Source organism: Dendrobates tinctorius, unplaced genomic scaffold, assembly GCF_039654945.1.
Source record: "Dendrobates tinctorius isolate UK_male_01 unplaced genomic scaffold, ASM3965494v1 ptg000222l, whole genome shotgun sequence".
Taxonomy (NCBI): domain Eukaryota; kingdom Metazoa; phylum Chordata; class Amphibia; order Anura; family Dendrobatidae; genus Dendrobates; species Dendrobates tinctorius.
This window is the reverse complement of record NW_027361889.1, coordinates 1,272,404-1,296,256: the sequence shown is the minus strand read 5'-3', so window position 1 is coordinate 1,296,256 and position 23,853 is coordinate 1,272,404. Positions and strand designations below refer to the sequence as shown.

Here is a 23,853-nt window from a genome sequence, read left to right as displayed (position 1 = left end):
TATATGACAATATACATGTTAGGAGTCAGATTTCTGCCTCTCCTATGTTGAAATCTAGACCCTCACATTCTGCAGTCTCCTGCACTTCATCTGCTGCAGAGGAGAGTGCCTTGCGACAACTCTCTCCAGAGGCTAAGTCCTTTGTTCCCTTAACTGAGTATGTTCATGGGACGAACTCCCATTGGAGTTCGGGAGTCAGGTGCTCAGGTCCTGTGTCAAATCCTATTGGCTCCTCTTCTTGGAGCCTTGGAGATTTCCGGAAGGTCCCGTTTGGTATAAAAAAGCACGCATGGCTGTTCTGCCATGCGCTAGTATTTTTCAGACTTGCTGCTGTATGTTTGATGGATGCTTGGATAATACTAGCGCCAGGGTCTGGCTAGAGATGGCAGACCAGCAGCCGCTTTTGCAGTGTGTGCGACAGCTCGAGGCTCGCTTGACTACCCTTGAGAGAGCTCTTGCAGCTGTGCAGGCCACGGATGCTGCTGTCCAGGCACTCACAGATGCGGTAGGGCGTATGTCCATGTCCACCCTTTCGCCGACAGTTACCCGCCTCCCATTGCTCGAAAAATACTGTGGGGATGGCGCCTCCTGCAGGGGTTTCATCAGCCAGTGCTCAATACACCTGGAGCTGCTGGCTGCGCAATTTCCTACAGAGCGGGCTAAGGTGGCCTTTATTATCTGTCGGGCAAGGCCTTGGAATGGGCTACGCCTTTATGGGAAAGTGGTGACCTCGAGATTCGGACTGCGGCCAGCTTGCTAACAGCCATCAAGCAAGTATTTCTCGGTCCACAGGTTAGTAGAAACTGAAAGAAAAAGAGCGCAATAGGGTCTTACCCGAGAAACTGAGAATGTAAAGTAATTCGTTATACTCACCTTATGTAGGAGAGTATCAGACATAAAGGAACAAAGGTCAGCTTGCTGCACATCCAAATGACCACGCCGTGGCCATAAATCATCAGATTCAAAGAAAAGAACTTTTATGGATTAAGCGTGCGCTGCCAGACCATCACTCCTCACAAGTGGTGTGCTTTATACATTTATTCCCAACGCGTTTCAAAGTTAACAACTTCTTCCTCAGGGGATGACCTGTATAGACAGGTATAGACATTGCCGGTTTTATATATACACAGTTCAAAAATTGGCGCCAAGGGTCACATGTTGCAAGGAAGACAAAAGTCAAAGTTCATCAGTATTGCGGTCCACAGGTCACGCACGATACGTCTCAGCAACTTCTCGCCCTTACTCGGGTCAGTTTCGGTTAGCCAGTATGCCGTCCGTTTTCGGACACTGGCGTCCGAGTTGGAGTGGTCCGACAAAGCCCTTATCCTCGTTTTTTGGCGAGGTCTAGCAGAGCACGTGAAGGATGCTCTCTCCACTAGAGAGATCCCCACCAGCTTGGAGGAGTTAATTTCCATCTCCTCACGTATCGACCTCCGTTTTTCGGAGCGCGGTATGGAGCGGGCTCACTCCAAGCGAAGAGCTGTTTCGGCTCCTAAATTTTTTGAACCTCTTGAGCTGTCTGAGCAGAAGGTTCTACCCCCTGAGCCCATGGAGGTGTCTTGTACCAATCTTAATACGGACTCGGACCAGGAATCCATTTGCAGTTGTCACCATGTATGTGCGGTTTCTCCGGAAGCCAGCTCCCCGCAATGGTCGGAGTCTGAACCGGGTATCGAGACCTTTGTCCCTCCTTATCTTAGGGCTCAGGTTCTCGCCTGGGCACATGCATCTAATGCGCCTCACCATCGGGATTACATGCAAATCTCGAAGCTATTGGCCAGAGCATATTGGTGGCCGCACAGGGCTCGGGCCATCAAAAAATGTATCCAGTCTTGCACCTTATGTGCTCAGGACAGCCTTCCTAGGTGGAGAGTGGTAACGGTCGCTGACTCACGGCGGCGTTCCGTTGCTTCGCCCGCTCCTGTTGTCTCCCAGGTGTCCCTTCAGAAACCTGGTGATCTTGCCTCCACTGATGCCTTCCAAGTGTCCCGATTTACGGTAACACCTACCAGGACACCAAGCTCGCCTTCGGACGAGTTTGAGCCTTATGCCACCGTAGGGCACAAGTTGATGGTCAGGGAGGGGGGGTTATTTTAGGAGTCAGATTTCAACCTCTCCTATGTTGAAATCTAGACCCTTACATTCTGCAGTCTCCTGTGCTTCATCTGTAGAGGAGAGTGCCTTGCGGCAACTCGCTCCAGAGGCTGTCTTTTTCCCTTAACTGAGCATGCTCATGGGAAGAACTCCCATTGGAGTTCGGGAGTCAGGTGCTCAGGTCCTGTGTCAAATCCTATTGGCTCCTCTTGGAGATTTCCGGAACGTCCCGTTTGGTATAAAAAGCGCGCATGGCTGTTCCGCCATGCGCTAGTATTTTTCAGACTTGCTGCTGTATGTTTGATGATGGATGCTTGGACTGGTGAATGACTTATTAAGAAACCCTTCCCTCTGATAATACGTTTGCGTGAGTGATTGGATCCTGCCAGTAGTAGCGCCAGCGCGCCTAGCTCCATCTTGCTCAGCAGTCTAGTGTCTGCATTGCGCCAGCGTTATTGCAGCGCCTTGCCAGCTGCTCAGTTCTTGCCGCGCTGCAGTTGCAGCTTATCTCTGTTTCCGCTGTTGCGACGCCATGCACCTTATTTAACGGTAGGTCTAGATGGAGTACTGCTGTCTAAGGCTACTCCTGTGACCCTGAATACCGTGTCTGCATCGCTGAGACTCTGTGACCCTGAACAGACTCAGTGTTTTGTATATGCTTTTTGCCTGCAGCTCTGTGAGTGTAACAGAGCTTGCTTCAGTGCACATTGGGTGCAGTTAAACCCTGTGCACATTACCGCCATAGTGCTCTGCATCTACTAGCTGCGGTTTTTCCATCTTCCGCACGGTGGACCCCGAACGGCGAAGGCACTTCATATTTTTTATTTAGTGCCTTCCGCCACGCCTAACAATACACAAGGGAATTGGCGACAACTAGATGCCACGTGCAGACTAAGTTTGGTACACAAAGGGCAAATTAATCAAATCCATATATCACATATCCAGGATATTCACAATTGGCCAAATGAAGGAACAATAACTATGGAATGTAAATAAATAATAGCCACCAGGTAAAATAGACAAATATCTCTGTTATCAAGTATAAAATGCAATAGTGCAGTATACGTGGTCCAAGACACGGACCTACCAACAGTAATACGGTCGTCCCTCTCGTTCATGGCAGAATGCGACGTACCAACAAACAACTCTGTTGTGACCTCGTCTCCCGGTACTTTCCTGCACGCAACCTCCGATCCTCACAAGATCTCCTTCTCTACTCCCCTCTTATCTCCTCTTCCCACAATCGCATACAAGATTTCTCTCGCGCATCACCCCTACTCTGGAACTCTCTACCACAACATAGACTCTCACCTACCATCGAAACCTTCAAAAAGAGCCTGAAGACCCACCTCTTCCGACAAGCCTATAACCTGCAGTAACCACCGATCGACCAAACCGCTGCACGACCAGCTCTACCCTCGCCTACTGTATTATCACCCATCCCTTGAAGATTGTGAGCCCTCGCGGGCAGGGTCCTCTCTTCTCCTGTACCAGTTATGACTTGTATTGTTTAAGATTATTGTACTTGTTTTTATGTATACCCCCCTCACATGTAAAGCGCCATGGAATAAATGGCGCTATAACAATAAATAATAATAATAATAATAATAACAACCCTGGCACAATAACACCACAAAAAGCTCCAGCAAGTGTCCAGGATTGCAGAGCGGCGGAAGAAAACATTTGCAAGATGACTTCACTCCATTCAAACAGACAACATTCGCTTTCAAATCTGCCCTCACCTCTGCTAAAAAGGCCTACTTCACAACCCTCGTATCTTCCCTATCCTACAATCCCAAACAGTTATTCAAAACTTTCAACTCCCTCCTCCCACCACTGTCCCCTCCAACATCCCTCATCTCTGCTGAGGACTTTGCCACACACTTCAAAAATAAGATCGACCAAACAAGGCAAGTCATCATTCAACCACCACAACCCCTTTGTATACCAGACCAATGCTCAAACCCCATAACCTCCCTCTCCAACATCAACCCACCTCTTCAACCTATCACTAATGTCCGGTACCTTCCCTTCTGCTTTCAAACATGCCACAATCATGCCTATCCTTAAAAAGCCAACCCTCGACCCAACCGCTATGTCAGCTATCACCCAATATCGCTGCTTCCATTTGCTTCCAAACTCCTGGAGCTGCACGTCCATGCTGAACTTTCCTCCCACCTCTCATCTATCTTGCTCTTTGACAATCTACAATCTGGTTTCCGCCCCCCCTCACTCCACTGAGACAGCCCTGACTAAAATTACTAACAACCTACTTACAGCCAAAGCAAATGGACAATAATCTATACTCTTCCTTCTAGACCGGTCCTCTGCATTCGACACAGTTGACCACTGCCTCCTACTACAGATTCTCTCCTCCTTTGGCATCAAAGACCTCGCCCTATCCTGGATCTCCTCATACCTTTCAAACCGCACATTCAGCGTCTCCCACTCCCACACTACCTCCTCATCCCACCCTCTCTCTGTTGGAGTCCCCCAAGGCTCTGTTCTATGACCCCTACTCTTCTCAATTTATACCCTTGGCCTGGGTCAACTCATAAAGTTCCATAGATTCCAGTACGACCTTTATGCTGATGACACTCAGATCTACCTCTCTGCTGTCCAGAATCCCGGAGTGTCTATCAGCCATATCCACCTTCTTCTCTCGCTTCCTCAAGCTCAATGTGGACAAATCTGAACTCATCATCTTTCCTGCATCTCACAGATCTTCCTTACCTGACCTATCTATCACAATTAATGACATCATGCTTTCCCCAGTACCGGAAGTCCGCTACCTCGGAGTAACCCTTGACTCTGCCCTGTCCTTCAAACCGCACATCCAAGCTCTTTCTACCTCCTGTCGCTTCCAGCTCAAAAATATTTCTAGAATTTGTTCTTTTCTCAACCCTAAATCTACTAAAATGCTTGTGCATGCCCTCATCATCTCACGCCTCGACTACTGCAACATCCTTTTCTGTGGTCTCCCTGCTAACACCCTCGCACCTCTCCAGTCCATCTTTAACTCTGCTTCCCGACTAATTCATCTCTCTCCTCGCTACTCCTCCGCTTCTCCCCTCTGTAAACCTCTTCACTGGCTTCCATTCCTTCAGCGTATCCAGTTCAAATTACTATTACTGACCTACAAGGCCATCTATAACCTGTCTCCCCCATATGTCTCTGAACTAATCTCCCGATATCTTCACTCACGTCATCTCCGGTCATCCCAAGACATCTTCTCCTCCACACTTATTCGCTCCTCACCCAACCGCCTCCAAGACTTCTCCCGAATAGCCCCCATCCTCTGGAATTCTTTGCCCCAACATGTCCGACTATCAACCACATTCAGATCCTCCAGACGGAACCTGAAAACCCACCTCTTCAAGAAAGCCTGCAATGACCCTGCTACCTCCTCACCACTAGTGGAGATATCACCTCAACCAACACCGAAACTGCTGCAACCCTCCAACCTACTGTCTCCTTCCCCACCATCCTGTAGAATGTAAGCCCAAAAGGGCAGGGTCCTCTCTTCCCTCTGTATCAGTCTGTCATTGTAAGTTGGTTTACTGTAAGTGATATCTGTTTTGTATGTAACCCCTTCTTATGTACAGCACCATGGAATCAATGGTGCTATATAAATAAATAATAATACATAAGAGAAGATATAGCCTGACAGCTAAAATAGCGTTTCAATAATACTGGCCATGATAATACATAGAAAAGGTATATGAGAGTTTATAAAGTGATAAATGCATATAATGCCAAAGACCAACCTTGCTGAAATGTGGACAGGGAGACCCCAACGCACGTTTCGCTTCTTTGTTTCTTCTCCTATACCTTTTCTATGTATTATCATGGCCAGTATTATTGAAACACTATTTTAGCTGTCAGGCTATATCTTCTCTTATATATTATTGTTGGTAGGTCCGTGTCTAGGACCACTTATACTGCACTATTGCATTTTATACTTGATAATTGAGAGATATTTGTCTATATTACCTGGCGGCTATTATTTATTTACAATTCCATAGTTATTGTTCCTTCATTTGGCCAATTGTGATTATCCTGGATATGTGATGTATGGATTTGATTAACTAATTTGCCCTTTGTGTACCAAACCTAGTCTGTATGTGGCATCTAGGTGTTGCCAATTCCCTTGTGTGTTTATTGTCATATACTATATATTATATCATTAATTTTTTGTAATAAATAAAATTTATACATTTTATTTACTACTCTTTGGTCCTATTTTTTCTTTCTGGATTTTTGCTATACTATTATGGACGAGCCTGCATGTATTTAGCCTTTTTTGGGGGATTATTAAGGAGTTAAGTAGTAGCGATCGGAACGATCTGTCGCTGCTGTTATAGGCAGTTTCCGACACTTACCTTGTGTGGAGCAGCCTCAGCTCCTCGTGGTTAAATACATCATAAAGTCTGAGGGGATTGAAAATCAGATATGAAAGGCCAAGTCCAGTGATGATAACCTTTAGCTCCCATAGATTATAATGGCTAGAGGTCTCCTGTTTCTCCCCTCATCATGGCTGCTGATGCTACCCCACCGCCATGATACTCACTGCTCTCGCTGCTCTGCTTATTCTCATGTCAGACCGCCACGCTGAGTCCATACAGCACCTCCAACTCTGCTTCATATCCCTGATGTCGCCACATGGCTATAGGGGGTGGCGGACAGATCCTGCAGGAATTTAGCTCTGCTGGGTTTGGATTCCCCAACCAATCACCAACCAACCGGTGCTGTATCAGGCAATGCCGCCCTCCACATCTTGCATGAGTTTAGGTTCCAGTTTTGCTATGATCATCTAGATGCCAGGCAAGGTGTCCTATTTTTTATCCCTTTATTTAGTGACCCAGCTTGTCTTCCTGTCCTGTCTGTTCTCTTTGCTTCTGACCTCATCTACATATTCTGAACTTGATGCTGTCTTCCCCCGACTCTGGAACATCTGTCTACGCTTCTGTTTCACCCCTCTTATACTTGTTCTGACCTATGGGTCAGCTACTGCAGGTCCAGACACTAGCCTGGAGTGGCACCTGGTAGCTCTCCACTGGTCCAGGTCTATCCTCACCATCAGAGGCGCTAGTGAAGACCAGGTAGCCACTTAGTCACGCTCCTCCATAGTAAGTCCAGCTAGTGGCGCAGTGGGTCCACACCCCCCTCCGCTACAACAGGAGATCCCCATTCTCATAAGGATATGCTATGAATGTCTTTATCTCGATTTTCCTTGTTAGGACACAGTCCGACAGCGGTATAGATCGAACAGAGATCAAAATGCAGTGTTCGGACTGGCTGGCGGCTGTCTCAACCTGAGAATTACAGCTTCATGTATTTCTATGAAGCTGTCATGCTTGGATCAGAAGACCCGCCATCCAATCTGAGCACTGTGCTCCGATCTTGGTCTGATTTATACGGTCGTCTGACTGTGCCCTTAAGTTGAGACTCGCGCAATGGAAATTTCACCTAGCCAACATGTACCCTGCTCTGCACTGATGAGAAGTAAGGACCCCAGAAACAGCTGTCTACAGATGAGGCCTCTTTCTTTTGAAGGAGATTCTGATTTGGCTTATGCCCCTAGTCATGTTGCAAGGCAGTAAAAGGGTGGGACTTTGACATATAGGCTAGTTATGTCCAATAGGTGGCACTATAGAGACAGCTTTCTTATGAACCTTTGCTTTCATGGTAGATAAGCCTCTGCTATAGATCTCTGGCTGTAAGAAACACGCACAGATGATAAGCTTTATTTTTATATAGCGCTAACATATTCCGCAGCGCTTTACAGTTTGCACACATTATCATCACTGTCCCCGATGGGGCTCACAATCTAAATTCCCTATTAGTATGTCTTTAGAATGTGGGAGGAAACCGGAGTACCCGGAGGAAACCCACGCAAACACGGGGAGAACATACAAACTCCTTGCAGATGTTGTCCTTGGTGGGATTCGAACCCAGGACTCCAGCGCTAACCACTGAGCCACTGTGATAATGGTAAAAATGGATATAAGGACCAAATATGGTTGGTAATTGGATCCCACATACTATCAAAAAAGACTTCAATTTTCTCATATCTTACTCTTGGAAAACATGGCAAGTGTGCATATATCCTTTCGCAGGAAAATGGCCACCTATGGGCTGATCTAGGTCTGCTAGGTCTGGTTCTGCCATGTTGGAGCTAGAGGGGCATCAGGCAATCATGTGTCTATTACATCTGTGCTGTACCATTACAATGGGGCAGGATTAAAGAAGCTGTTCCCATTTGGTGAGTGATTGGCTGCAGCGGTAATGTCTGCAAGTCTAGAGCAGGACGCACAGAAACGGAGACCGGCGAGGGATCCAGCCACCATGGGAATGGTAAAGTGAGTGAACTTTTATTTTACTACTTTAAAGCATGCTGGATGATTTGGGGAAAAAGTAAAATTTGTAGGGGAACAAATATCTTCGAACATATAGCACATGTCAAGTCAGAGTGTATGGAATGAGCTAAAGAGCTGATCCTGCTCCATACAGCGCAGGTGCTGGCTGTGTTACACAGCCAGCGGCAACCTCAGGGTATTTTGTCAAAACTTATTTTCAGGCAGTTTTAGAACAGGTCCTCCCAAACAAAAGTCTGAGAAAGCACCCAGAAAATGTTTGAAAGACTCTTTGTATAAATTTCTATTGAAAGATGATTTTGTTGCTTATATTTTCAGACTTTTTGATTTTTTTTTTTTTCAACCACCGTTATGCCAAGTTCACACAGTATTTTAGTTTTTTACATCAGTATTTGTAAGCCAAAACCAGGATTGGGTGATAAATGCAAAAGTTAGTGCCTGACTCCTACCAAAAAATACTTTGCCAGTCATGTATAGAACGGACGGTGGCGGAAGATACCCTTAACTTTGCCACTGATTTAAGGTCCATCATCAGGAAAGAAGTTAGAGAATCCCTAAGATCCCTTATCCTCTGGGTCAGATGTTTCTAGTAAAGCAGATTGCGATGACAACTCCTCCGATTCCTCCTCGTCAGCCTCTTCCTCAGCCAGCAACACAGGGCTTCTCTGTTTTCCTATAGAATAGATGGATAAGCTAATAAAGGCTGTCAGCCATGATGGGGCTAGTGGATTCCAAGCCAGAAAGGTTGGTACAGGACATTATGTTTGGAGGCTTAAATCAGAAGAAATGTAGGTTATTTCCATTAAATGGAAAATCCAGGCCCTAGTGCAGAAGGAATGGAAAAGACCCGAGAAGCTTTCTTTTCCCATCATTTAAGAGGAAATATCCTTTTGATGAGCCTTCCTCGTCTATCTGAGACAAAGCATGAGGTGGCCGTAACAAAAGCTTCTGGAAAAAACCCTCGATATGTGGTTTCTGAGAGATCTCGACAGAAAAGTGGACGTTTTTCTTAGACGTGGGAGACGGCAGCCAGAGCTGGATTGCCTAGAAGCCCAATTACAGGACAAGGTGTCAAGAGACAACATTTTGGCCACCATCCCACTTATGAGAGGTGCAGCAGCATTTCTATCAGATGCTTCGGCTGACTCGGTACGATTGGTGGCAAGATCAGCAGCCCTTTTGAACGCGGCCGTAGTACTTTGTGGTTAAAATGTTGACCAGGGGATATTAAAGCCAGAGCAAGGCTGTGTGCCATTCAGTGTGAAGTAGAATACCTGTTTGGCCTAGCTTTGGATGAAACTTTGAATAGGCCTGCCGACTTCAAGAAGGGATTCCCTAACATATCCATCCTAGATTACAAGTGATCATTCCAGAAGAGAAGGTTTACCCGAAGGAAGCCCTCCAGAGAGCAAGATAGATGTGAGGACCTGAAAAGAAAAGCTAGAGTCTTCATGTTTGGAACCTCCTCCCAGGATGCTAAAATACTGGGCCAATAACTCCTATCCCAGGTGGGGGGAGCCTCTTGTCCCTCTTCCCAACCTGTGAAAGAATATCGGGTAGCAGCTGGATTCTTGGCCTAATAAAATCTGGGTTAAAATTAGAGTTCCAGTCAATCCCACAATGAAGGTTTGCTGTGACTTCCCCTCGGTTTTCGTCAAGAGTAACGGGCCCTAGAGGCCGAAATCTCAGATCTGGTTCAGAAGGATGTCCTCCTAGAAGTTCCCGCATCTACAGGGTAATTTTGACCCCACCACCACCACAACCCCCGGTCCATCCTACCTACAATAGAGTCCCGTTTCATACGTTACATGAGATAGTGTTTCGTTTTTTTTCCCTTCATTTTGCTCAAGTCCAAAAAATCAGAAGGAAGAGAAGCTTCATACCCCTAGATGTTAAATCATGTTTAGTTAGATGCCTGACCGTTACAGAGGCCTGGAGGAAAGTTCGTTGTTCGTGTATTTCCAGGGACCTAGGAATGGGCTTAAGGATTCAAAATGCACAATACCTGGGTGGATTAGGAGGCCATTTCTTTAGCTTATTCAGCAAGTGGCAAAGCAGTCCCAGAAGGTCTTGGAGGCTCACTCTACAAGGGCCGTGGCAACCTCCTGGGTAGAGAGATCAGATGTCTCAATGTAGCAGATTTGTAAGGTGTCAACCTGAGCTTCTTCCACTTTCTATAAGCATTATAGACTGGATATGGTTTCCTCTTCCAACCTCCCCTTTGGGAAACGGGTGCTCCGAGTTCTGATCCCTCCCTGAATTCTTATTTCTCTGTAATTCTCTTGTGGTGATGTCATGGGTGACCAACAAAGACTTACTTACCGGTAACGGGATTTTTCAGAACCCATGACAGCATCCTTATATTCCCTCTTGCCACGTGTGGATGAGGACTTCTTTTGCTAGTGTTATTAGTTCACATTTTAAGTTGTGATATGTGGTGCTGGTAATTTTGATTTGTGGTAATAACCATTGGAGTTCCTGTCATGCTCTGTAATCCAACCGATGCAAGGGAGAGGTGTCATTGAACGAGGACCTCGGGGGAGAGGGGGCCCCTCCAGCCTCCAGTACCGCATGGCTAATTCATGGCTCCAACCGTCCCGATTTTGACACCCCCCCTCCCGCGTCCCGCCCGGGATGCTATTTTTCCGGCATTGCGCTGAGCTGCCACGCCACGCAGCCTGCAAGGATGTGGCTGGGCTGTTTGTGTTCTGTCACTGTGCGCAGAGGACCTGTGAGAGGGGAGGAGTCAGGGGTCACATGATCAGGGGCCTCCATGTCTATGCGGCTGGGCTGTGTGTGTTCTGTGTGCACAGGACCTGTGAGAGGAGAGGAGTCAGGGGTCACATGATCAGGGGCCTCCATGTCTATGCGGCTGGGCTGTGTGTGTTCTGTGTGCACAGGACCTGTGAGAGGGGAGGAGTCAGGGGTCACATGATCAGGGGCCGTGTCTGCCTCTGTGTCTGTCTGCACTCTGCAGGACTTTGCTGTGCTGGTTGAGGTAAAGTTTCTGTGTGGGGTTGTAGGGGGGTTGAACTGACGGATAGATCTGCCTGTAGGAAGAGGCAGAGGGGTAGCGCAGTGTAGGTACAAAAGCGCTGAGATAAAGAGAAAAAGGTGCCGTGTTGTAGTTTGACCATTAGAGGGCAGTGGGGAGTGTAGGAGTGTGACTGTGTAACTGCCATTGGTCAAATTAACTGTCAGTTGATAGTGGGCGGAGCTACCAGGACTGGGAGTATAAGAGGTCAGGGAAGGTTCTGGAAAGTCCCGTCAGCCAGGGGAGCTCACTAGTAAGGAGGTTCTGCTGTAGTGAGAGAGACGGTAGAAAGCCTCCAGAGAGGAACTAACAGTTGAGACGGTCACGGGGGGGTGACCCAGAGGACAGTAGCCGCAGATGGAGACGGTCTGGGGGTGCCAAACGGACGGTGTACTTGGAATGGTGAAGCGCTGTGGTGGATTGGCCTAGGGCAGCCACAGTGAGAAGAGCCACAAAGGACGCCACGACTGTAAAAATAACAAGGTACCTGGGTCTGTGAACAAAAGGACCGTGAAATTCCTGTGATGCATGGCGGTGGTTGTCAGAGAGGCGGCCAATAAAAACGGACCTGTTGAATATAACCCCTGTCTCAGTCTCGTGTCTGCCGGCGGCAAGAAGTGGGTCACCCCCATTCCTGTTGCATCGCTCCCTCGCCCATCCTACAGGGTCAGGAGGGTTTTACAGTGTGGATGTAGCAGAGCCGTGTGTGTGCGAGGTGTACGGAGCAGAATCACGTGTGTCATGAACTCATTTTCTGCTCCACCAGTTGAGAGTTCCCCTTCCGTTCTCCCTCTGGTGGTGATAGGAGGTAGTGCAGTTGGTTTAAGTGGTAGTGATCTGCCACCTGATGCGGAAGATAACGATTGGATCTCTGGAGTATCAGACTGGATATACGACAGCCGACGCCCTATCCGGGTGCTGGTGATTCAGTCTGCTTCTCAGGTCCTGGACTTCAGCTCTCTTCCAGTCTTCTCAAGTTAAGTTTGTTTTTTGCTATTGTTCACACTTGCGCTTGTTGGTCAATTCAGTTTTTTGTGTAATCAGCCTGCCCCTGCTGCGGCTATGCTGAAATTCCACTCCTATTAATTAGTATTTGCCAATCTGCTTTTTGACCCTTATTTGATTGGCCTCTTTTTTGCTCTGTCTCAGAATATTTCAGAGTGCCGATATAGGTTTAGAAGTCTAGTGACTTCAGGGTTAATTTTGCTATCAGAAGTGTTGGACAATATTTTTGTAGTTTTTTTTGGCAGATTGCAGACAGTGTCTTTCCTTTTCTGTCCTTTTTAGTTAGCTGGGCCCCATCGTTTGCTCAGCCTATTTTCCTGCCTTTATTTGTATTTTCATCTTGTTTCACTGTCAATACTTGTGGGGGGCTGTCTTTCCTTTGGGGTCTGCTTTGGGGCAGTTAGCTTTCCTCTTTTCCTGCTTTAGGCTTATGTAGTTCCCCGGTTGTGACGAGGTGTCTAGGACCAACGTAGGAATGCTCCACGACTGCTGCTAGTTGTGCGGTTAAGATCAGGGATCTGCATAGTTACCAACTTCTCTGGTTTTCTGAGACTTAGCTTGTTGCCTTTTTTTCCTCCTCGGTTTCCCATTCATAACACGCGTGTGTACGAGGTGTACAGAGCGGAGCTGTGTGTGTGTTCGAGGTGTACAGAGCGGAGCTGCGTGTGTCTGAGGTGTACGGAGCGGAGCCGCGTGTCTGAGGTGTACGGAGCAGAGCCGCGTGTGTCCGCTCCGTACACCTCGGACACACGCGGCTCCGCTCCGTACATCTCGGAGCCGCGTGTGTCCGAGGTGTACGGAGCAGAGCCGCGTGTGTCCGAGATGTACGGAGCGGAGCCGCGTGTGTCCAAGGTGTACGGAGCTGAGCCACGTGTGTCCGAGGTGTACGGAGCGGAGCCGTGTGTGTACGAGGTGTACTGAGCGAAGCTGCGCGTGTACGAGGTGTACGGAGCGAAGCTGCGCGTGTCCGAGGTGTATGGAGCGGAGCCACTTGTGTCCTAGGTGTACAGAGCAGAGCCGTGTGTGTACGAGGTGAGTGGAACTGAGTGTGTACGGAGCGGAGCCGCGTGTGTACGAGGTGTACTGAGCGAAGCTGCGCGTGTACGAGGTGTACGGAGCGAAGCTGCGCGTGTACGAGGTGTACGGAGCGGAGCCGCGCGTGTACGGGAGCGTACGGAGCGGAGCCGTGCGTGTACGGGAGCGTACGGAGCGGAGCCGCGCGTGTACGGGAGCGTACGGAGCGGAGCCGCGCGTGTATGGGAGCGTACGGAGCGGAGCCGAGCGTGTACGGGAGCGTACGGAGCGGAGCCGAGCGTGTACGGGAGCGTACGGAGCGGAGCCGCGCGTGTACGGGAGCGTAGGGAGCGGAGCCGCGCGTGTACGGGAGCGTAGGGAGCGGAGCCGCGCGTGTACGGGAGCGTACGGAGCGGAGCCGCGCGTGTACGGGAGCGTACGGAGCGGAGTCGCGCATGTACGGGAGCGTGCGGAGCTGCACGTGTACGAAGTGTATAGAGCGGAGTCGTGTGTGTACGGAGTGGAGCCATATGTGTATTGGATGTACGGAGCAGAGCCAAGTGTGAATGAGGCATACAAAGTGGGCTTTTCCCACGGACACAGGAGTACACGGCAGAGCCCCGAGGAGCACTTTAAAACTCGCACATGACGTTCCACCGGAAGTGATGTGCTGGAAGCTGACCGGAAATTAGGTAATTTCATGAGATTGTGACGGAAGCAGGAATGCTTCGGATCCATCACCATGTCCTCCTCCGACAGCGCGGACAGCAGGATCGCCTTGGAATCAGGGATGCCGGCCATGTGAGCGGATCGTGATATGCCCTGCACCGGGAGGCTCAGGTGGGCATTACAATGGGAGCCGGGCTGCTATAGTATCTTTATAGAATCTTTCTTTCTTTGTTTCTTTCTTTGTTTCTTTCTTTCTCTGTTCTTTCTCTCTCTCTGTTTCTTTCTCATTCTCTGTTCTGTCTTTCCCTCTCTTTTTCTTTCTCTCTCTCTGGTCTTTCTCTCTCTAATCTTTCTTTTTTTTCTTTCCTCTTTCTTTTGCTCTCTGTTCTTTCTTTCCTCTCTTTCTCTCTCTCTGTTCTTTCTTCTGCTCTCTGTTCTTTCTTTGTCTTCTTTCTTTTTCTCTGTTCTTTCTTCTTTCTCTCTCTGTTCTTGTCTCTGTTCTTTCTCACTCTGTTTTTTTCTTTCTCTCTCGATCTTTCTTTCTCTCTCTATTTTCTATTTTCTCTCTCTCTGTTTTCTTTCTTTTCCTTAGTACCAGTAAGTGTGCCCACAGTACCAGCCACTCTGCCCATAATGCCAGCCACTATGCCCCTAATAGCAGTCAGTGTGATCAGCAGTGCTAAATGGGTGCGACTAGTCATGAAATGGGTGTGATCGGGGGCATGGCCTAAAGCTTGCGGCGGCCGCAGCCTTTGTCGCTCGTTCTCTTCAAAAGTTGGGAGGTATGCTAATTATTTACCTATTCAAATTTACCATGTGGAGCGCCACGGAGCTGAGGTGCAAGGAGGAGAGCAGCGCTGCGGGAGGCGCGCAGGAGCGGGTCCTGAGAGTGCGAGCGCCGGTGCAGAGGAGCCAGCCCTGAGGTGAGATCAGCGTCAGTGCTGTGCTGTCACTGTGGGGGAGGAGAGGAGGAGACAGACTGACTGTCACTCACTGTGCGTGTGGCGCCGGTGGCTGCAGCCGTAGCTCCAGCGTGTGTCTGTGAAGTCACTGTGTGTCATGCCCCATAACTAAATGCTGCAGCTCAGGAATGTGCGGACAGTGGATGGATCCTCTTGGTCTGGCCTGCCCTGCCTGCTCCAGGTAAGAGTACCAGAGCTGAGCAGGACTGAGGGACTGGGACCGAGGCAGGCTTGATTTTGGGGGGCTCCTGGGGGAGAACTGAAGCATGGCAGGCATGATTTTTGGGGGGCTCCGTCCTGGGGGAGAACTGAAGCATGGCCTGGCTTCTCATGAATGGGGGGGCCCCTGGCCTGGGGAGAAGGGAAGTGAGTCGCCCTCCCAGGGCTGCGGGGTACTCGGTACCGGGCCAGTATCAGTGGGATGTGTCACAGTGGCGGTGACCCGGACCGTGGCCCTGGGCACCCAAGTAATAGGAAGATGCGAATGGTTTGAATGTTATTAAATGAATAGTTCGTGACACCACCTGTGGTGTTTGGCAAGGGAGGTGTTAAGCCGACGCTGCAGACAGATCCTCTGGGACAGATGGTGTGGTGCAGCAAGGATGGTATAGCCCTCCACAGGCAGGGCTGTTGTCCCAGGGCAGTGTAGATGTGGAGACACTTAGATGGTGTAGTGTCCGGCGCAGGGGATGTAGCAGTGCCAGGCGGACGGACGCAGGAAGGAATGGAGGACACCAGGGCATATAGTTCCAAAGCTTTACTCACAGTCTGTAGTGCCCGCTTCTGTGCCGTGTCCTCCGGGTCAGGGACTCAGTCAACCTCCAGACAAGATGGAATGCTCCCTTCCACACTCCGCCAACTTATGTGCCTTTCCTGAACGTCTCCTCTATAGCGCCTTTAAGTGTGAAGATCTCCTAGTACTGTGTTACACTGGAGTTCCTCCTGACAGATGTTCCCAAGAACTCTACTTCCACGGTAGACAGCTGTAGCCTGCTTCGGGGACTCTCTACTCCTAAGTCCCGGCTCTCTATCCGTGTTGCTGTTGTGCCCTCAAGTCTTAGATGGGAGTAGTGCATTTACAGCCCACTACTCCACCGGTGTCTGCTGCAGAACCATTAGTGCCCATACAACCTCGGGGACCGGGCCCCGGCCTTGCGCTTAGAACTTCTAGGCAGGGTTCTTCCTCTAACCCACGTCCTCTGTGTTCCCTTTTACTCCTACGTGCCGTACTTGTCTTTTCCCTTCTATGGAAGCTCAGGCTTCAGTTCAATGGCTTTCTCCTTTCCTTTCCCGTGCCAGCTGGCTCAAATCACTGAGGCAGCTGCAGCACTCCTTCCTCCATCCCTCTTCCAGGGACCCCCACTACTCCCGAGTGGCTTCCTCTCTCACTGACCTCCTGTCAGACTGACCTGCAATCCTAAACCATCCCGCTCTTTTATGTATTCTGAACTCCACCCACCTCCCAGCACGTCTAGTGTTCCAAGCAGGGAACCACCAAAGGTGCTCTGCCGCAATGTGGTTTTGCTGAACTACTCTATTGTGTGGGGTGCGAGTGTTGGAGCGTGGTCAGGAGCCTCCAACTTACCTGGAAGGTGGCGCACCACACCTTAGGAGAAGGTGCAGTACCTCTGTGGTGACTGTGCCTCAGGGGCGCCACAGAAGCATGGCCTCGCTGCTCATGAATGTGGGGGCCCCAGGCCAGGGGAGAAGCATGGCCTGGCTGCTCATGAATGGGGGGGCCCCTGGCCTGGGGAGAAGCATGGCCTTGGCTGCTCATGAATGGGGGGCCCCTGGGGAGAAGCATGACTGCTCATGAATGGGGCGGCTCATGGGGGGAGAAGAAACATGAATCGGGCGGCCCACATAGGGGGAGAAGCAGCATAAACTGTGGGGGGCACATGGGGAGAAGCAGCATAAACTGGGGGGGCCACATAGGAAGAGAAGCACAATGCCAAAAGTAGACCGCATATAGGGGAGAGCATTATGAAACAAAGGGAAACGGGGGTGCCTATATATATTACCTGGAGGCTGACTTGGGCTATATATGTTATTTAGAGGCTATGGTGGGCTGTATATATTACCTGAAGGCGGTTGCTGGACTGTATATATTAACTGGATGCTATGCTAGGCTGTATAAGTTATTTGGATGCTGTGCTGGGCTGTATATATTAACTGAAGGCTATGCTGGGCTGTATACCATATTTTATTTGGAGGCTGTGCTGGGCTGTATATATTAACAACTAGAGGCAATGCTGGGCTAGTGGTCTATATATGTTATTTGGAGGCTGTGCTGGCCTGTATATATAATTTGGAGGCTGCAACTGGCAAATAATAAATACAGCCCAGCAGCACCCTACAGATATTATATCCAGCCCTGCATAGCCTCAATATTAGATAACAACAAATAAAAATAACTTTGTTGCCCTATGAAAGGCGGGGCAAAAAATTTCTTGCATAGGGGCCCACTACAGTCTGTGTCCGCCCCTGCTGTAGGTTACCTGTCCTTGAAGGGCGATCCCCTCTCTCCTGGTGCTGTCATGTGTTCCGAAAAACGCGGTTACCGGTAAGTACGGTAACTATGTCTTTTCATCTTTCTGTTCCACTCCTGGTTTTGACATACAAATATTGAGGTAAAAAACGCACCAAATACTGAACGTCTGAACGTGCTCTTTAAAGATGTGAGCGGGACCATTCAGGCATACCTCACAACTTTTGAAGAATATAATGGCAAATAAATGTTGCGGATCAAATTCTGTCATTCAAGCACTACGCAGCAAATTTTGGTTGGGTCCCTGGCCACACCACAATCTGCGACCATTTCCCATTTCTTTCTCCCCGGGCAGGAGGAAATGTTAGAGGGGCGATGGCAGTGAGTGACTTTCAGTAGACGCTTGGGACTGTCCGCTGTATCCGAGACAGCTGGGATTAGAGATAATTTGACCAATTCACAGAACTCCAGTTCAGCATCTAGATCAGTGCTACCTGGTGGCTGGACGGGAGGCCGTGAATCTCTTACCTTCCGGCGTCCCCGGCGCAGCTTTTGATTAGCCGCAGCTGGAGAGACGTCATCTGTGCGTCCTGCTCATCTCTAGATGGGACCTGTGGATTATTTTTTGTTCCTTCATTCACAGTTGGAGCCGCCAGAACTTTCTCATCTTTATATAGCTTCACTATACGACATCTGGCTATTTGGTCTCTGTAAGGCCGTGTGCACACATAGCATAAATCCTGCGTTTTTTGTTTTCTGCAGGATCCGCACCAAACTACTCAGTAACAATCTTCTCTTATTATTGCTGCATTTTTAGGTCTTTTCACCCTTATTTGGTACAGATATGAATTTGCTTTTATAGTACAAAAAAAAGCATTGATCCTGCACTTAATAAAGTTGCTACGTTTTTTTAAAATCTGTTTTTTTAGGCTCCACATAGAAGACAAGAGAAAAAAACAAACTAAAACCGCACAGTTCAGCCTCATCTTTAGGCTGTGTGCACACGCTGCGGATTTTGCTGCGGTTCCGCAGCGGTTTTGGCCGCTGCGGGGTGTACAGTACCATGATTCCCTATGGGAATCAAAAACCGCAATGCAGACGGTGCGGAATTTTCAGCGCGGATTATCTGCGGTTTTCAATCCGCAGAAAGAATTGACATGTCAATTCTTTCTGCGGATTCTCCTGCGGTTTGCCATCTCCTCCGTTTGAGGAGATGAAAAACTGCAGGGCAAAACCGCAGAGCAATCCGCAGGTAAAACCGCAGGTCTTTTGACCTGCGGTTTCACCTGCGGATTTTACAAAATCCGCGCGGATGAATCCGCATCTAATCCGCAGCGTGTGCACACAGCCTTAGACCATGGGGGGGCGCAGTTTTCATTAAATCACATCCACTTTGCTTGGACAATTACCGTATTTTTCAGACTATAAGATGCACTGGACCATAAGACGCAACCCAAATTTTCAGAAGGAAAATGGGAGAAAAAAAACAATGCATCTAAAGGGGGTCCGTCTTACAGTCCCGAATTCATCTGGGATCGGCAGCGCTGGTGGCAGCAGGGGTCGGGAGATTGTAATGGTGGTCCAACGCTGCAGGGTGATGATCTCGCTCCCATCCCAGCCTGGGGCGGCAGTTTCGGAGGGGCTCGGTGCTGCGGGGGGCTCAGGCAACATGGTGCGGCAGTTTCGTCGGTGCTCAGTGCTGCAGTGTCGTACCACCGGAAGAATCGCTCGACTCCTGCTGCCACCACACTAACTGTAAGGACATTTCGACTATAAGATGCACCCCCATTTTCCCATCAGATATTTTGGGGAAAAAGTGCGTCTTATAGTCCGAAAAATATGGTATACAGAGCAGAATTTCTGTGCAGCATTTGCGCTACATGTGCACATGGTCTATGGTGTCATGTGGGGCGAACACCTGTAGAAAACGTGCAGGGGGGGGAAACGCAGCATTTATGCTACCTGTGAACATGGCATCTTTTATTCAATTTTTTATGGGTTTAATAGAGAAAAAATATTAATGATGCCATTTTATTTACGTCACTAACCGATTTACTAATAAATACAGTAAAAATTACATTATTTTAAGTGTTTTTCATCATTTTTTTAGTAATGTTTATATGAATAAAAAAAATCTTTTATTCTCCCTCTAGAATGCGATATATAGTGATGCATGATGGAGTCCAATGTATCAGTATAATCTGCCTGTGGAGTCAGATCCTGCCTAATCCAATGAGAAGCTTCAAAATATGCCACAGAGATGCCCCCAGGCCATCATCTTAAGCATTTTATTATCATTTTGAGGAGTTTAATGAATTTTAAGAAATTGTGAGAAAATGGGCAAAAAAACATTTACAGAAAACACCCAAGAAAAACGTTAAAACACTTCAGGATGAAAAAAAAAATGCCGTTTCCTGAGCTGGATTTGATTTCCACTATTTAACCATTTCTAAATGTCAGTCATTCTCTGATAGCATCATTTCAGTGGCGCAGTCACGGTGGTGCCCATCACCCTCTCCTTGTAACATGATTGTGGGTGCCTATGGGTGTCACACAGGGCCCCTATTTCCACCATCTTTGCTCTGGCATGAAGCCTGGCCGTGGCCGGGCTTCATGCCATATTGTCATTTTTAATACAGTTACGCCATATGTTGTCGTGTTCATGACATTGATGCCAGCTCATAAGCCGAACCCGCATCTTTCCTGGCTGATGATGGTTGAATTCAGCCATCATCTGCCTCTAACCGCTCCGCTCCATCCGCAGCTGTTAACATGTTAAATGTCACTGCCAGTCTCTTAAAAGCAGCATATAAAATGCACTGGCAGGTGGGGATGCGTAATTCAACCCGCCCGTGACGTGTGTGGCGCCGATGGGTTGCCATGACAGCCGGGGATCTGTTGAAGACCTCCATGCTTGTCGTGACGACTCTCCTGTGAAAATAGCCTTTTCAGGAAGGGGTTAAAGGTTCAAGTCCCCCTAGGGAGACTAAGAAATCGGGACGGGTTCATATTTAGGGCGCTCAGTAACTTTAGGCTATAGGGTCGATGCTGTCCATAACAACCAATCAGATTTCAGCTTTCATTTTCCAGTTGAGGCTTGTGAAATGAAAGTCAGCCTGTGATTGGTTGCTATGGTCACTTTTTTTTGTTGTTGCTGCCTTCTGCTGTGTTTCTCTTCTGACACGCACACGTGACCCTTCCCGCTCCGTGACGTCACTCCTGGCTTTCCAATGAATGGATAGCGCATGGGGGGCGGAGTCTGGTGACGTAGGGATGACGCCAGTGTTGACGGCGGGTTTCCGGAAGTGGAGTGCGTTCGGTCGGAGCTGGCCGTTGTTGTTGTTTGTGGCGGTGGTGAGAAGCGCCAGGCGCGTCCCCGGCTCCGCGTCCATACTGCGCAGCAGCCCACAGAGGCGCAGGTAAGTTGCGAGGCCGGCCCGGCACCTTGCTGGGTGGAGTCCGTGTCTTTGCGGTGTGTGTGACCGCTCAGTGGCCGGGGGTCCCTCAGGCATGACCGCAGGGGGATAGGCCTCCGCATGCACAGCGCCACTCTCCAGCCTCTGAGGTGCTGAATGCGGTTTCCATACAGCAGGAGAGCGGAGACTACAACTCCCAGCATGCCCTGCCAACTGCACACAGCCGAGGCTTGCTGGGGGCTGTAGTTTTTTTTAACAGCTGGAAAGCTACAGGAATTCCCAGCACTGTGTCCTGCATGGCCATGCCTCTGTGGTCCCCGTATGGTCTCCTTACACCCAGGTGTAACCGCTGCAGCCAGTCGTAAGCAGCGCTGGTCAGCAGCCACCTTTACTGCATAGCGTACACTGAGCACCGCTGCCACATCGGCGCCGGCTGTTGGGTGTCCCCACTGCTTTAATTTTGATGGCTTATCATACTAATAGTCCTGGAAGACCCTCTTTTAAAGTTTTCCACTTTCTGTAAAGCGGACACCAAATGCGCTAAAAGAACCAACAGTCTAGGGACCCACGTCTGTCCTCGGGTCCTGCTCTTGCTCCCTGCGGCAGTGACGTCACATCAGCAGTGTGCATCACCGCTGGAGCCAATCGCTGAGCTCACAGCTTGTACCGTCGCTCTCCGCAGCAGGTGACTGCAATGGTGATATGACATTAGCCTAGACCTGAGCAGCGGCAGGGAGCAAGCACAGAACCGGCAGGAGAGGGGAGTACCTGATCTGTTCTAGAGCATTTGGAGTGCACTTTTGTGAATGTCAAAAAAAAACCCTGTTAGGGTTAGGATCTGCTGCGGGTTGGTACTTATGTAGCATCAATCCTGCAGCGGCCAGATGTTACATCATAATGGATGGGATTTCTAGAAATTCCCATGTCTACTGTGTCCGCAGATGCCCGAGGAGACGCACGTTCGGAGCGTCTTTCCAGACCGCAGCATGTCAATTTCTCTTGTGGAGATGCGAGTCTTCGCAAGAGAAATTACATCAATAGAAGGTATTGAATGCGGTAAATCCGCACGGTTCAGTGAACACGTGCAGATTTACCTGTGTTGAATAGACGTCAACGATTTGGTCGCAGCGAACATGCGTTGCGTCCAAAGCACCGCTTACAGATCGTAGGCGCCCTGGCTTACACATTCCGGCTCTGTGACGCACACGTCTGTCGTAGCGCGAATGTATGGGGATGAGCCCTGCTCTTACCGCTGCTGTCTAACCGCTTAAATGCCACTGTCAGTCTCTGACAGCAGAATTGAAGTGGCGCAATCCTGCCAGGGTGCCCATCGGCTTCTCCACAAGCTAACAACACTGTGCTGACGGGTTACTATAGTAGTTATGAGCCTGCTGAAGTGTCATTTTGTCTTGTCATTTTTACCATATACTAAATGCCATAAAAACAATGGTGCCATTCAATTGTAATTTTATTTTTTTTTTCAGTTTGTCGGTGAACTATGTGGTGAAATGAACGGTGTTAATAATTACAGCTCGGTTCTCAAACCTCATACGGCGTTGTTGAGGGAGAATAGCTTGAAACTGAAATTATTTATTTTTTTTTAGGCGCGGATGGTTTTAAAACTATAAACTGAGGCATAGTCACTTTCCAGCACATCCGTGGCTGCTCTAGAAACAACGTGTGCTCCATTTGGAAGTCAGTAGGACCGCTGCAGGCTGTGACCAGAAGAGCGCAGCGTCATCATCGGGCAACAAGATATTGTGGTCGCTCGACTGCTGCTGCCCATCACAGCCTCAATTGATGGAGACAAGTTTCTGTCACAGAAATTTCTGCTAGAAACCTGCCACGTGGGATTACATCTAGGGATGCATTCACACTCGCAAATACTCCTTTTTTTTTTTAAGGTTTTGCTGCAGATGCACTGAAAATCCACCCTGCAGACTTTTACTATTCAGCGGGTCACTTTTCACTGTTAGGATATGTGCACACGTTGCGGATTTGGCCCTGCGGATCCGCAGCAGTTTTCCATGTGGTGTACAGTACCATGTAACCCTATGGAAAACCAAATCCGCTGTGCACATTTACTGCGGAAAATTCTGCTCAGATCTGCTGCTGTTTATTTTCCGCAGCATGTCAATTCTTTGTGTGGAATCCGCGGCGTTTTTACACCTCTTCTATTTTAGGAATCCACAGGTGTAAAAACGCACATGAAATCTGCAGAAAATCCACAGGAAATCTGCACTAAATACACAGGTAAAACGCAGGTCATTTTACCTGCGGATTCAGCAAAACCCACGCGGAAAAATCCGCAGCCAAATCTGCAACGTGTGCACATACCCTCAATTTTCTTTTGTAACACATGGATGTGAGCGGTCTATTTTGTTGTTACTTTTAAAATCTACAATATATCAGTCTTCAAATTCTTACAGGGTATGTTCACACATAGCTTTATTTTTGTTATTTTTTGCTGCTGTAGAACCACTAAAAGAATTGACATGGTGCTTTTTTTTTTTTCAATGCGTACCACAGACGAAAAAAATTCCATGAGGTTTTAGGCTGTGTGCACACAATGCAGATTTGCAGCGGTTCCGCAGCGGATTTTACCGCGCAGAAACGTTGTATATCCGCATTGTGATGTACAGTAGCTTTAAAATGAATGAAAAAAAAAAAACGCTGTGCAGATGCTGCGGATTTTTCCGCGCGGTTTTCCCGCGGTACAAAATCCGCAGCATGTTACTTCTTTTGTGCGGTTTTCCATCTCCCCTGTCACCAAATCCGCAGGGGGAAAACCGCG

At 48.7% G+C, this 23,853-nt stretch overlaps 1 protein-coding gene across 2 annotated transcripts in view; it reads left to right on the top strand.

Annotated features, from left to right (window-relative positions):
* The window catches only part of MAFK (MAF bZIP transcription factor K), a 53,487-nt gene that overhangs the window by 3,015 nt on the left and 26,619 nt on the right, over positions 1-23,853 (top strand). The window contains exon 1 of one of the 2 annotated variants that reach the window (XM_073555171.1): positions 20,907-21,062. The exons of the other annotated variant lie outside the window; for it this stretch is intronic. The gene's annotated coding sequence lies outside the window, so the exon portion shown is untranslated. Of the gene's footprint in view, positions 1-20,906; positions 21,063-23,853 lie in introns of those variants that run through there. 2 annotated transcript variants of the gene reach the window in all.